The 12,700-nt window shown below is 32.7% G+C and overlaps 1 protein-coding gene across 1 annotated transcript in view; it reads right to left on the reverse strand.

The window, feature by feature from the left end:
* Positions 1–11,378, reverse strand: part of LOC118203378 (neuropeptide F receptor-like) — a 252,079-nt gene extending 240,701 nt beyond the window's left edge. Inside the window, exon 1 of the mRNA XM_085826455.1 lies at positions 11,209–11,378. The gene's annotated coding sequence lies outside the window, so the exon portion shown is untranslated. The remainder of the gene's footprint in view (positions 1–11,208) is intronic.
* Positions 11,379–12,700: the final 1,322 nt, after the last annotated feature.

Raw genomic sequence — 12,700 nt, forward strand, 5'->3', positions numbered from 1 at the left:
TTCGAATTCAAATTTCGAAAAACTCGCTTCGAGGTGCACTGGCTCTTATTTAGATGCACCTATGTACCAAATTTCGTAGCCGTGGGTCTATTAGCTTACGTGCAGCGTGAACGAAAGAAACAGACACACAGACAGACTCTTTCTTTCACTATATGTAGAGATTTCTATTGAGAAATTGAAACATTAATTGTAAAATGGTACTAAAGCTTTTTAGCTTTCGATTCCTAGCGAAGGCCTTGCTCATTTTTCACATCTTCTGCTTCCAAAAAAAAATCCTAATGTCTCTACACATTAGATGCATTATTATTATTTAAAGTCATATTCTGATATTGAAGAAAGCACGCAATCGTATGTGACATCATTGTACGTCAAAACGTTTCGTTAATGTCAGCATTTTAAATAAATAGCAGATGTAGGCAGCTTTATGTTTCAAGTTAGGATAACTGACATGGTATGTTACGGCCATGTTAATTTTTCTATTGATATTGAAAAAAAGTTGTTATATTACATTCACTTTAAATCATATTTAAATCAATAATCATGGCGTCGTGCGTATACGTATTAACCTGAAGTGTCAAAAGATTTCCTTTCCTGGTTTGGCAACAAAAACATTATTTACGAATTGGTTGTTGCTTAGAAAAACATGAACTGATTTCGTTCATATTGAAATGTCTTTATGCGTTTTCTTTTCAGGTGTACATAGAACTTATAAATTTTGCTTTGGCTGCTAGTATTTTAAATAACTCACATGGATTTTAAATGAAGCAGCTTATTTTCAAATTTACTCCGATATTATTTTTTTAAATTTTGCTTTGGCGGGCTTGCTCGCTAGTGTAACAGGAAAATCTGAATAATCGAAGCTCAGCCGGGAAAATACGTTTAAAGGGGCAGACGATTGAAGTAAGTTGTTAGCTCGGTAAACTGTTGAGATATTGCTATGTTGGCGACGGTTTTGGAGTGTAATTTTTGTCGCCAAAATTGACGCTAACCTTGGCTATCATTTAGCAACTTTGCAGTTCGATTTCTGTGTAGCTAACTGAATAACTGCAATTGATCCCTATGTTGCATATCGATATTCATTGTTATCGGTTTTGAGGTTTTATTTTGTGTGTAAACATGACAACGAGACATATTATAATCTAGAGAAGATGTTTTGTGAGCAACTTGTTTTAGACTTCTAAGTTGGTAAAAGTGTTTTAGCACGAAATGAAATATTTAGTTTACGACTATTTATTCCTTTTCTTGAGGCATTACAACCCCCTATATGTAACTATAACCGCATCAGGCCCTTATATGAAAGCTTTCAGATATTATGTTATCCCAAAAGGACGTTCTTTTAACGTTTTTTCGGGTACCTTTACTTATTAAATATCATGTTCTTCGCACTTGAACCACATAAAATTCAATTCAACAGCAATATCACCAAATATTTAAAAAGAGCATATCTTTAAAATTTCCAACACAAAGTGTCTCGCAGAGGAGATAAAAATGTGTTTTTTTTCGTACAGTGTTGCCACTGCTCGTTTTGAAATCGTTCACTTTCTTAATCGACAACTCATAAATAATTTACAAAATATGATTTGTTTGGTTTATGTGATTGTGGAAAAGCCTCAAGGACTAGATGCCTAAAGGGAGGGATGCCTTCGTGGAGGACTCTTTAAGGAAAAGTGGCACATGGGAAAACCACAAAAATAACCATGCAGCCAACCCTTTCTCAGGATTCGAACCTTGGACAGAGCTACCAGTGTTCAGGGACTTTACCGCTGTTGAACTGTAAAAAATATGAAATAGATAATAAAACAAATTTCAAATTCGGGCTTCCAGATGCCCATATTCGGGTGGAGACGTACGTTATTCAAAATTGGATGGCTGTAAGTACCGTTGTTTCATCACAATACGAGAAACATACCTACATTCATTATTTAATTTCTTTGAATAGAATACAGGGCGATAACATTTAGCAGCAACAATTTGAAAAGTGATTCAGGCTTTTAAACGTTTCGACACAAAATACCAAAACCAAATTAATAGCCCTTCTGTACTGACGCCCTTTTGGGTAAAAATAATTTATCGTTTATATCTGAGCTTTTAAGTTTAAGAGAAAATATAGTTAAATATTATATTTAAAGTATTAGATCATTTTTGTTTTTGCTAAATAATTCTACGATATGAAGCTCACGTTCGTGAGGCATTCTTATATAAAATATTAACGTTTTTGTTGTTGTAAAGCTGCTTTAAAAATGCAGCATCGTCGTATGTGAGATAGCTTATTTATCCGAACCAAAATAGTATATTAATTTACTTAAAACTCAGCAGTACACGTATTAGCTAATTGGTTTCGTTTTCCTCGGTAGCTCTGAAAATATTCCAATTATATTTAATTACTAAATTTTAAGGAATAAATTTTATAATTTTAGGAAATAGAGGCTCTTTTTCCCTAATAATTAATTCTGCAGCTTATATGGTAATAAGGGTAATTTATATAAACGCCTCCATTTATTATATGTATAGCCGCAAGCAGAAGTTTTACATCAGCTTATTATATAATCATTTTTAACGTCTTGTAAAGACCATAATTGTGGCAAAGCTCTTTTTTTTCCAGTTAATTAAACTCTTCGGAAGAAATATTGCAGTAAATACGAAATTTAGTTCTCCGTTCTTTCAAAGAAATTTTTTGGCAGCTCTCTTAATATTTAAGATGCCTAATTTAATATAAAACACACACGTATTTAAACTGATGTTCTGTTGATTTTAATGCGAAGTTTTCCATGTTACAACGCTACAGTCTTTATATTGGTACCCAAAACTGTGCATTGGAAATACAAGTTTTGTGAAATTTCTCAAAAATATAAACTTTTATAAATATAATTACAGTATTTACTCGCATATTTACCATATTTACGTCCTTGTACGAAGTACGGAAAGTATTGTAATCGCGAAAATTTTCGGGTGTCATATTTTAACGAAAATATCCAATTTGACCGTAATTAAATACACACACTTAAATAAAATTTGCCATAATTAAATACACACACTTAAATAAAAAATAGATAAAATAACAACAACGAGAGTTTTTAATTGCAATTTGTTCACCTATAGAGAGAATGTACGAGTATGTTTTAGCCGATTTTGCTTTGCTGTAAAAAAAAAAAAAAAAAAAAAAAAAAAAAAAAAAAAAAAAAACTGCCTTTTTTTTTTTTTTTTTTTTTTTTTTTTAAGTGCAATTATATTTTTTACAGTATAAATTATCGGCTGATACTTAACAGTTTTGTTTGCATGAAACATGCCGCTTTTAAAGAAGCAATGGATGGAAGGCTATGAAATTATTCGTATTTAGTTATTAAAAAACGTTGCGAAATCCATGTTTTTTTTATTTCTGAAGATACGATAGATCAGCGTTTCTTAAACTGTGGGTCGCGACTCCCAGCTATATTATGTAGTTATGTAGCGACCCAGGAGGGTTGCGGAACCTGCAGCAGGAGATCGCTAAAAAACAGCTGTTTCGATATTTCTCTAAGGGAACTCGTACACCTTAAAATTCATAAGATCTTCGAATATGTGACTGTTGCAAGAATTGGGACTTATTTATTTTAAAAGCAATTACTTCCAACTTTTTACAGCTGGCTACATAATATAGCTGCTTTCTGAAATATTCATCAGAAAGTTTGTGTTGCCACAAATATTTTTATAATTTAATCCGCTTCGTGACAAAATTTTTCATCAAGTTTCCACCTTGCGCGCACAGTTTAAAACATTCTGTTGCATAATTTAATTCCATATTTAATATATAGTTTTTATAAGATTTGGAAACTACTGTGAACCTACTACTGTGACTACTGTGAAGAGTTTCATGTTAAATTTTTATTTTACTTGGAGTTGAATTTATAAAATGTACTTTATTAAAAAAAATCTGTAAGGTTTTCGTGCATAAATTTTTTTAATACTAAAATATTCATCAAATTTTTGGTTCACTTAGAAAATAGTGCTCATATAAAGAGTTCCATGAAATTTCAAGTACGTACCATTAGCCATTTTTAAAATATCTTGCGCGCAAGGTGAAAACATGACGAAATGTTTTGTCACAAAACGGATTCAATTACAAAAATATTTGTGGCAACACAAACATTCTGGTTACTAGTTTCTAAAGCAAGCTATATTACGTAGTCAGCTGTAAAAAATTGTAAGTAATTGCTTTTAAAATAAATAAAATATCCCAATTTTTGCAACAGTCACATATTCGAAGATCATAAGGGGTTTAAGGTGTATGAGCCCCCTTAACATATTATAACAATTTTACAATTACCAAATACGTCCTAAAAAGCTCAATTAGATATATGCTCACACGAAAATAAGCCCACTGATAAATAAAATACGCAGAAATATCCTTACATTAATGAATCAATAATTAATCGATTTTGAACATTGTACACCTACTTGAATTTTTCACAGAAAAAATATTTAAATTACCAAACCATCTATGGTATATATACTTATGTGTATGCATAATTTATGTGTAGATTCAGTTGCTATATAAGGTTAACAAATGGACTGTTTTGAATTAGGAAAAGGAGAAGAGGATGGAAGGAAAATGAAACAGAATATACAGTGAAAAATTATTACAATTTTAATTGTTAAAAAGATAAAATAATAGAAAATATAAGTTACACATTTTATAATATAAACATTTAATAGCAAATATAAATAATTATTTTATTCAAATTACGTAAAATACTTTTTATATATAAATCATAAATATGTATTTCAAAAAATTATAAATACATAAAATTACTGAATATTAGCTAATATGTGTTAATATCTAATTTTATCATCGATTTCATCATAGTTTCTTACATGATTCGCGATTATTAAATGTAAGTTTTCATATTTTCTTTTTTTTTAACTTCAGTGTACCCTGTATTTACAATAGCTAATAATAAACGTTGACAGGCTAAATCATTTTTCAGTCCGTCAAATAAAAACCACATACTGGCATGGCTACAGTTAAATAATGATTTTAGTACCTTATAAAAGCTTTCGTAACGATTTATGGTGTTAGGAGATTTTTCTGAGGCTGCTTCATAATGATTCCACACTTCGATTGGAAACTGTGGTCTTGTAGAACGTACAATACACAATGTATCTGAAAATAGATAAATATAAAACAATACCTTTCGACGCATTCTTTTTATAATAGAAACGTTCATTTTACTTGCTTTGCACGTGACGCTGTTCTTCCGTCTGTTACTTGTTCAAAATGTTCACATTGTTCTATGTCTTAAAACTAGAAATTAAATTTAATAACCTAAAATTGCAATAGTATATTACAGTACAAGTGAGAAAAAATGACAGTTTCACACACGCGTATGCCGTATTTGCTCAATTATGGAGGTCCTACAAAATTTTCGTAAATATTATGGGGTCCTGGGAGTCCTGAAAAAAATCTTATAAGGTATTTTTCCCACTTCCCTAGCGTGCCTTTGTGATGTAACAGTAGCCGGTATCCCAGAGGTCCGTGGTTCGATTCCCGGCGAAGGCGGTTGTTTCATCTTGCCTGCTTCCAATTAACCTAATGACTCTACAATCTCAGTGATAAAAAGAGGTCGCTACAGAAAAAGTTAAAGAAACCCCTATAACGACAATGTTAAATTGGCCATTTTCGATGTACCTTTTCTCAAAATCTGTTGTAGATACAAGCTTGAAATATGTTCTGTAATTAACGTATACCTATCTGATTATACTGAAATGAGCTTTTATAATATTTTGAATTTTAGAGTAAATTACAGGATATTTTGTTAGGCATAGTAAAATTTAGCAAATTTCTCACATAAAAAATTAAAAAAAAATTTTTTCTCTAAGTTTATTACAAAATGCTCATTTCAGTAAATATTAGGGAACCTAATAAATAAGCCATAAAAAGTTTAGGTACCTGTGAGCAGTAGTTCCTGAGAAAAGGTACATCGAGTATAAAAAAATCACGTTTAGAGAAAAACGCGTTTTTATGTAAAAATCCTCATTGATCGAAGCAGTAGATGACAAATTAAAACTAGATTTCTTTGCAGTTCCAATTTTCATAGAGATTAAAGAATGGCATTTTTAGAAAGATAAAAGTGTAGAGAATTTGAAAATGCAAAAATCCGAAATCACAATTTTTTGAAGATTTTGGGATTCCAACTCGCCTTGAAAAATCCTGCGATTGATAATGATACCAAGAATAATGGAAAAAAAAAACGCCACAATTTAGCTTCAAGTGGAAAAACTGTTCCAAATATGTATCCAAGGGAAAAACGGAATGTTTCGAATGTTGCAAAGGTAAGATTTATTATGTTGAAAACGAAATCTGGCAATTTAGAGGATAATTGCAAAATCATTAAAATGCTCAGTGTCAACTATAAGCAAAGTCATTAATGACAATCTGAATGTTAAAAAGGAGAAAAAAAATGTGAACGACAACGTCTCTAGGACCTACCACCGAATGCAGAACGCTCTGCAGAATTCTTTACGAGAAACATTTATTCGTAACAAAAATGGAAAAAAAAAAAAAAAAAATCTGAAATGTTTCAGATTTTAAATTACGTCCAAAGGGACGTTTTTTAACATTTTGTGTGTTACCTTTCTTTATTAAATATCATGTTCCTCGCACTTAAACCGTAAGATCCAGTGCAACAGCAATATCGCAAAATAGTTTTAAAACGAGCATATCTTTAGAATTTCCGATACAGAGACTCACGCGCTGGAGATAAAAATGTTTTTTCTGCACAACGTTGCCATTGCTCGCTTTGAAATCCTTGAGTTTGTTAATCAAAAATTCGTCAAAGTTTTAAAAAATAGGAAATCGATCATAAAACAAATTTCAAATTTCAAATTTGGTCTTCCACATGCTCATATTCGTTGGAGGATTACGTTATTCAAAATTCGATGACTCTATGTACCGTTGTTTTATCACAATACGAGAAATATACATACATTTATGCAGATTTTTCATTATTTAATTTCTTCAAATATAACGCAGGACTCTAACATTTTGTGGCAACAGTTTGAAAAGTGAACCGACATTTATCCGTCCGACGCAAAATGCCAAAACGAAACTAATAGTCCTTCGGGATTCAAATCCCTTTGAACTAAAAATAATTGTCACAAGTAAATTTCGGATATGTTTAAATGACTGCAATAATCTTATGCATCTTGTTTCTCCGCGCCGTATCGCGGAACGAGCTGCAGAATTCTCCGCGAGAAACATTTTTAACAAAAATAGAAAAGTGTTGTCATAATACACGAATCTTGGGTGTAGTTAAATGACTACCATAAAAAGAGATCCATTTAAAATATCATCAAAAGAGGAGAAAGGAATCTTAGAAATTGGTTCAAAAAATCTGAAAATGTTTCTCAAAGGGATTTACGATTGTTGCGAGTTTTTTAAATAATGGCAAAATAAAAATAAAGATGGTGGCGAAAAATGCTAAGATCAACTCCGCATATTACCAGAAACATATTTTACACCCAATTTTGAAATATGAAATACCTTCTTTTTACCCGCATTGACATAAATCAGTATAAGACTCAGGTGACAATCACATAATTTTTGCAGGCAAAGCCGCATCCTGTGTAGAACTACGTAAGAAGGCGCATATCTTCTTTTGGCATAACGTGCGATAGTTCATATGCGAGAAATTAATTCTTTTGGCATAACGTGCGATAGTTCATATGCGAGAAATTAATTCTTTTGGCATAACGTGCGATAGTTCATATGCGAGAAATTAATTCTTTTGGCATAACGTGCGATAGTTCATATGCGAGAAATTAATTCTTTTGGCATAACGTGCGATAGTTCATATGCGAGAAATTAATTCTTTTGGCATAACGTGCGATAGTTCATATGCGAGAAATTAATTCTTTTGGCATAACGTGCGATAGTTCATATGCGAGAAATTAATTCTTTTGGCATAACGTGCGATAGTTCATATGCGAGAAATTAATTCTTTTGGCATAACGTGCGATAGTTCATATGCGAGAAATTAATTCTTTTGGCATAACGTGCGATAGTTCATATGCGAGAAATTAATTCTTTTGGCATAACGTGCGATAGTTCATATGCGAGAAATTAATTCTTTTGGCATAACGTGCGATAGTTCATATGCGAGAAATTAATTCTTTTGGCATAACGTGCGATAGTTCATATGCGAGAAATTAATTCTTTTGGCATAACGTGCGATAGTTCATATGCGAGAAATTAATTCTTTTGGCATAACGTGCGATAGTTCATATGCGAGAAATTAATTCTTTTGGCATAACGTGCGATAGTTCATATGCGAGAAATTAATTCTTTTGGCATAACGTGCGATAGTTCATATGCGAGAAATTAATTCTTTTGGCATAACGTGCGATAGTTCATATGCGAGAAATTAATTCTTTTGGCATAACGTGCGATAGTTCATATGCGAGAAATTAATTCTTTTGGCATAACGTGCGATAGTTCATATGCGAGAAATTAATTCTTTTGGCATAACGTGCGATAGTTCATATGCGAGAAATTAATTCTTTTGGCATAACGTGCGATAGTTCATATGCGAGAAATTAATTCTTTTGGCATAACGTGCGATAGTTCATATGCGAGAAATTAATTCTTTTGGCATAACGTGCGATAGTTCATATGCGAGAAATTAATTCTTTTGGCATAACGTGCGATAGTTCATATGCGAGAAATTAATTCTTTTGGCATAACGTGCGATAGTTCATATGCGAGAAATTAATTCTTTTGGCATAACGTGCGATAGTTCATATGCGAGAAATTAATTCTTTTGGCATAACGTGCGATAGTTCATATGCGAGAAATTAATTCTTTTGGCATAACGTGCGATAGTTCATATGCGAGAAATTAATTCTTTTGGCATAACGTGCGATAGTTCATATGCGAGAAATTAATTCTTTTGGCATAACGTGCGATAGTTCATATGCGAGAAATTAATTCTTTTGGCATAACGTGCGATAGTTCATATGCGAGAAATTAATTCTTTTGGCATAACGTGCGATAGTTCATATGCGAGAAATTAATTCTTTTGGCATAACGTGCGATAGTTCATATGCGAGAAATTAATTCTTTTGGCATAACGTGCGATAGTTCATATGCGAGAAATTAATTCTTTTGGCATAACGTGCGATAGTTCATATGCGAGAAATTAATTCTCGTGCGTTGCGTAAAATCAAGTCTTCGTATTCAATTACTAACAATGTTGTTGATATAAGTGGCAGTTTGATCAATGAGTAGAACTGCATGAAGATAAAGCAAACAGCGACACTTCAAAATCTACTCTTAACTTCCTGGAGAAGGAACAAGACCATATATTTCCCTCATAACTTTACTAAATCCTGTGATCTATCACCAATGTAATTTTGCGTATTTGGCCTTTTAATAAGCAGGTTGTTCATACGTCGACCTACAAGATCTTTAGATGTCGGAAAGCTGATGGAGTGAAACGGTATAAAATACCTCTTCCGATTCTACAAAAGGCTGTACTGTTTTGAAAATGATAGTGTATAAAGATAATGAAGAATAAGGGTTATCAAATAGAAACATCTGTAGAGACATTAGGATTATTGGAAACAGAAGTGAGGAAAAATGAGCAAACCTTCGCCGGGAATTTAACCGCAGACTTCTGGAATACGCGCCTAGTGTGCAGACCACCACACCCTAAAGGGATGCCAAGAAGGTGGGAGAAATACATTATATACTCTTCCTTTTAAAGAGCGACTGGGGTTTTTTAGGACTCAATCGCCAAATCCTGGGTGTGAAGAATCATCATCCAACACCCTTTTAGTTTGAGCAACACTGTAGAGACATTAGCTATTTTTGGAAGCAGGCAAGATGAAAACTCAGCAGCGCCTTCGTCGGGAATCGAACCGCGGGTCTCTAGAATACGCTCCCAGGGTGCAGACCACCACACCACGATGGCATGCCAAGAAGGTGGAAGAAAAACCTTATACATCTAAAACATAAACATTTTAGTTAAAATATTTCCGTAATTACAATGAAAATCGTTTAAAAACATGCGAACAGCTTTAGTATTTCTCATTCTTTTCATTTAAAATTTTAAAAAAATACATGTACCTTTAATTTAAGTAGTAGTTTAAGAATTCAACGTAAATTCGGGTCTCACGTAAAATATATACTTTTCCAAACTCGCGTTATTTTAAAACATTATAAATTATTAAATTATAATTTTTTTGATATAAATTGTATTTCTGGATGGTACGGTGTCGATATTATGGGATTTACAATTTTATGATTGCGAATTGACGGTTTAAAAAAGTATTCTTTATTATTATCTGAAGACTGTCTAATGAAGAAACTGAAGTTTTATTCACAAGCTGCAAGTATTTACAATAGCATAAACAACATTACGATAATATTACTTTAGGAACTTTAGTATACAAAAAAATAAAAGCAGTAATTTAAAAAAATGACCTTAAAGCTTACAAATTTTATATTACGCATAAACGGGCCTTTTTTCATTTACAGACACATACACATTTAGAGAACATTTGGGATAAGACCATATTGGGCTAAAATATTTAAAAACAGCATATCTTTGGAATTTCCGATAGAAAGTCTCGTGTGCTGGAGACAAAAATGTTTTATTCCTTACATTGAAGCCTCTGCTCGCTTTGAAGTCGTTGCGTTTTTTAATCGAAAATTCGTTAAAGTTTATAAAGAATGAAATAAACAGTAAAACAAATTCCAAATTCGGACTGTTGGATGGAGGACTACGTTATTCAAAATTTGAAGACTCTAGGTACCGTTGTTCTTTCACAGTGCAAGAAACGTGCGTACATTTATGCAGATTCTTCATTATTTAGTTTCTTTAAGTATAATACAGGCTGATAATATTTGGTGACTAAAATTAGAAGTGATTTTGAACTTTAAAATATTTGACACTAATAGGTCTTCTGGGTTAATGCCCATTTGAGGTAAAAATTCCTTTTTATTTAAATCTCAAAGAACAGAAATTAATTTATGATATGCACATTTAAAAATGCAAAATAAATACGTCAGTTATTTTCATAGAAATAACCCTCAAAATAAAGCGGATCTTGTTACAATAAAATATCAATATATTAAATCAACCACCACGTAGTTCGTCAATTTCATTGCTGAAAAAAAAATTAAATATTGGAAGCATAATAAACTATAAATACAGCCATCAAAACTCCTACCTTTTGCAACCTCGCGACTTGACGACTTATATATTCGCACGTAGCTTTCAGCTTTAAACAACCAGATTGCTTCTCTTACCGTCTTGATTTGGGGAAGAGACAAGTAGCAGGAAGAGCAGCGACAAGAGCTTTTGTTCAGGCAACAGCTTCGGAAGGCCTGTTGCAACTATTTCACTTTATGGATTGTTTGAAGTAAAAGAGCGCCTACTGCGCCGCGCACGCGCAAGAGGTGAAGAAAGGGATCCTATCATCATTAGCCGATTGACTTTGCCGGAATTTTTCTTTGCGAAGTATTCTGAAAATCACGCCTTGGGATACGGTAAAATTTCCTGTGCAGAATTTTAATGATGAAATATGCAATTAGAAGGAAAGACTGTCTACTTTGCACAAAGGCTTCGCGTGAAAATAACGGCGTATTTCAATTAAACAGCTAAAATTGCAGATTTATCTTAATGCGTAAATTTCAATTCAGTGGCAGTTGTTTTCATAGAAATAAATGCTATTGAACAGAAATAACTGCTGTAAAATACGACTAAACTTATGATTGCAGTTTTTTAAAAAATTATTGTGAATAAACTACGAGCAAAAATGCCGAATCCTGATAAGAGTTATTATTAAAATCTCTACGTATAATAAAAGAAAGAGTCTGTCTGTGTGTCTTTCGTTCATAGACCCAGGGCAACGAAATTTGGTATGTAGGTGTATCTAAACAAAAGCCACTGTACCGCGAAGTGATTTTTTCAAAATTCCAATCAGATTTTTGTATTTTATCTTTTTTGATGAAATTGCATCATTTTGAATAGTTCCATACTCTTAGAAATGTGGTTTTGGCAACAGTTTTTCATTCAATGCTTTGGCTAACCAGCGGCCGAGCGGTAAAGTCGCTGAACACTGGTAGTTCGGTCCGAGGTTCTTTTGACTCGCATCAGAATTGGTCACAATAGTCACCTCAGAATTGGTCACATAAGTTACCTTTTAAAAGCAGAGAATGAGCCTATTTGTTCAAATTGCAATGTTTGTCTATCTCCCCGTCATATTTTAATCGAGTGTCCCTGTTTTAATAGTCTTCGTCAGAAATGTTTTAATAGCTGTGACTTACCTCTCGACCGTTTTATCAGAAGAGAGGTCAATTGTAATTTATTTTATTATTTAAAAGAGACTGGCTTTTATTACCTAATGTAATTTGTTTTGAAGACTGTGTCTTGAATTTTAATGTGTGCTTTTAACTTGTTTTTATATGACTTCATCCGCTGGATTTGGTACATTTGTCTACTTGTTTTTATTTATTGTATTTTAATTTCGTCATTTGTAATAATCATCTTTGGTTTTGCGCCATAATCTCTCACTCACTAACTCACTCACTCACTCGAATTCCGCGAACGGGCTGGCTGCATGGGCGTTTCTGTGGTTTTCCCCATGTGTAACGTGTATACGAGCCAGTTCCTTTAGAAAGTCCTCCACGAAGCTTCCCTCCTTTTAGGCAGATAACCCT

This window comes from Stegodyphus dumicola, chromosome 11 (assembly GCF_044657685.1).
Source record: "Stegodyphus dumicola isolate Sdum_Otavi_A_Nest chromosome 11, ASM4465768v1".
Lineage (NCBI taxonomy): Eukaryota > Metazoa > Arthropoda > Arachnida > Araneae > Eresidae > Stegodyphus > Stegodyphus dumicola.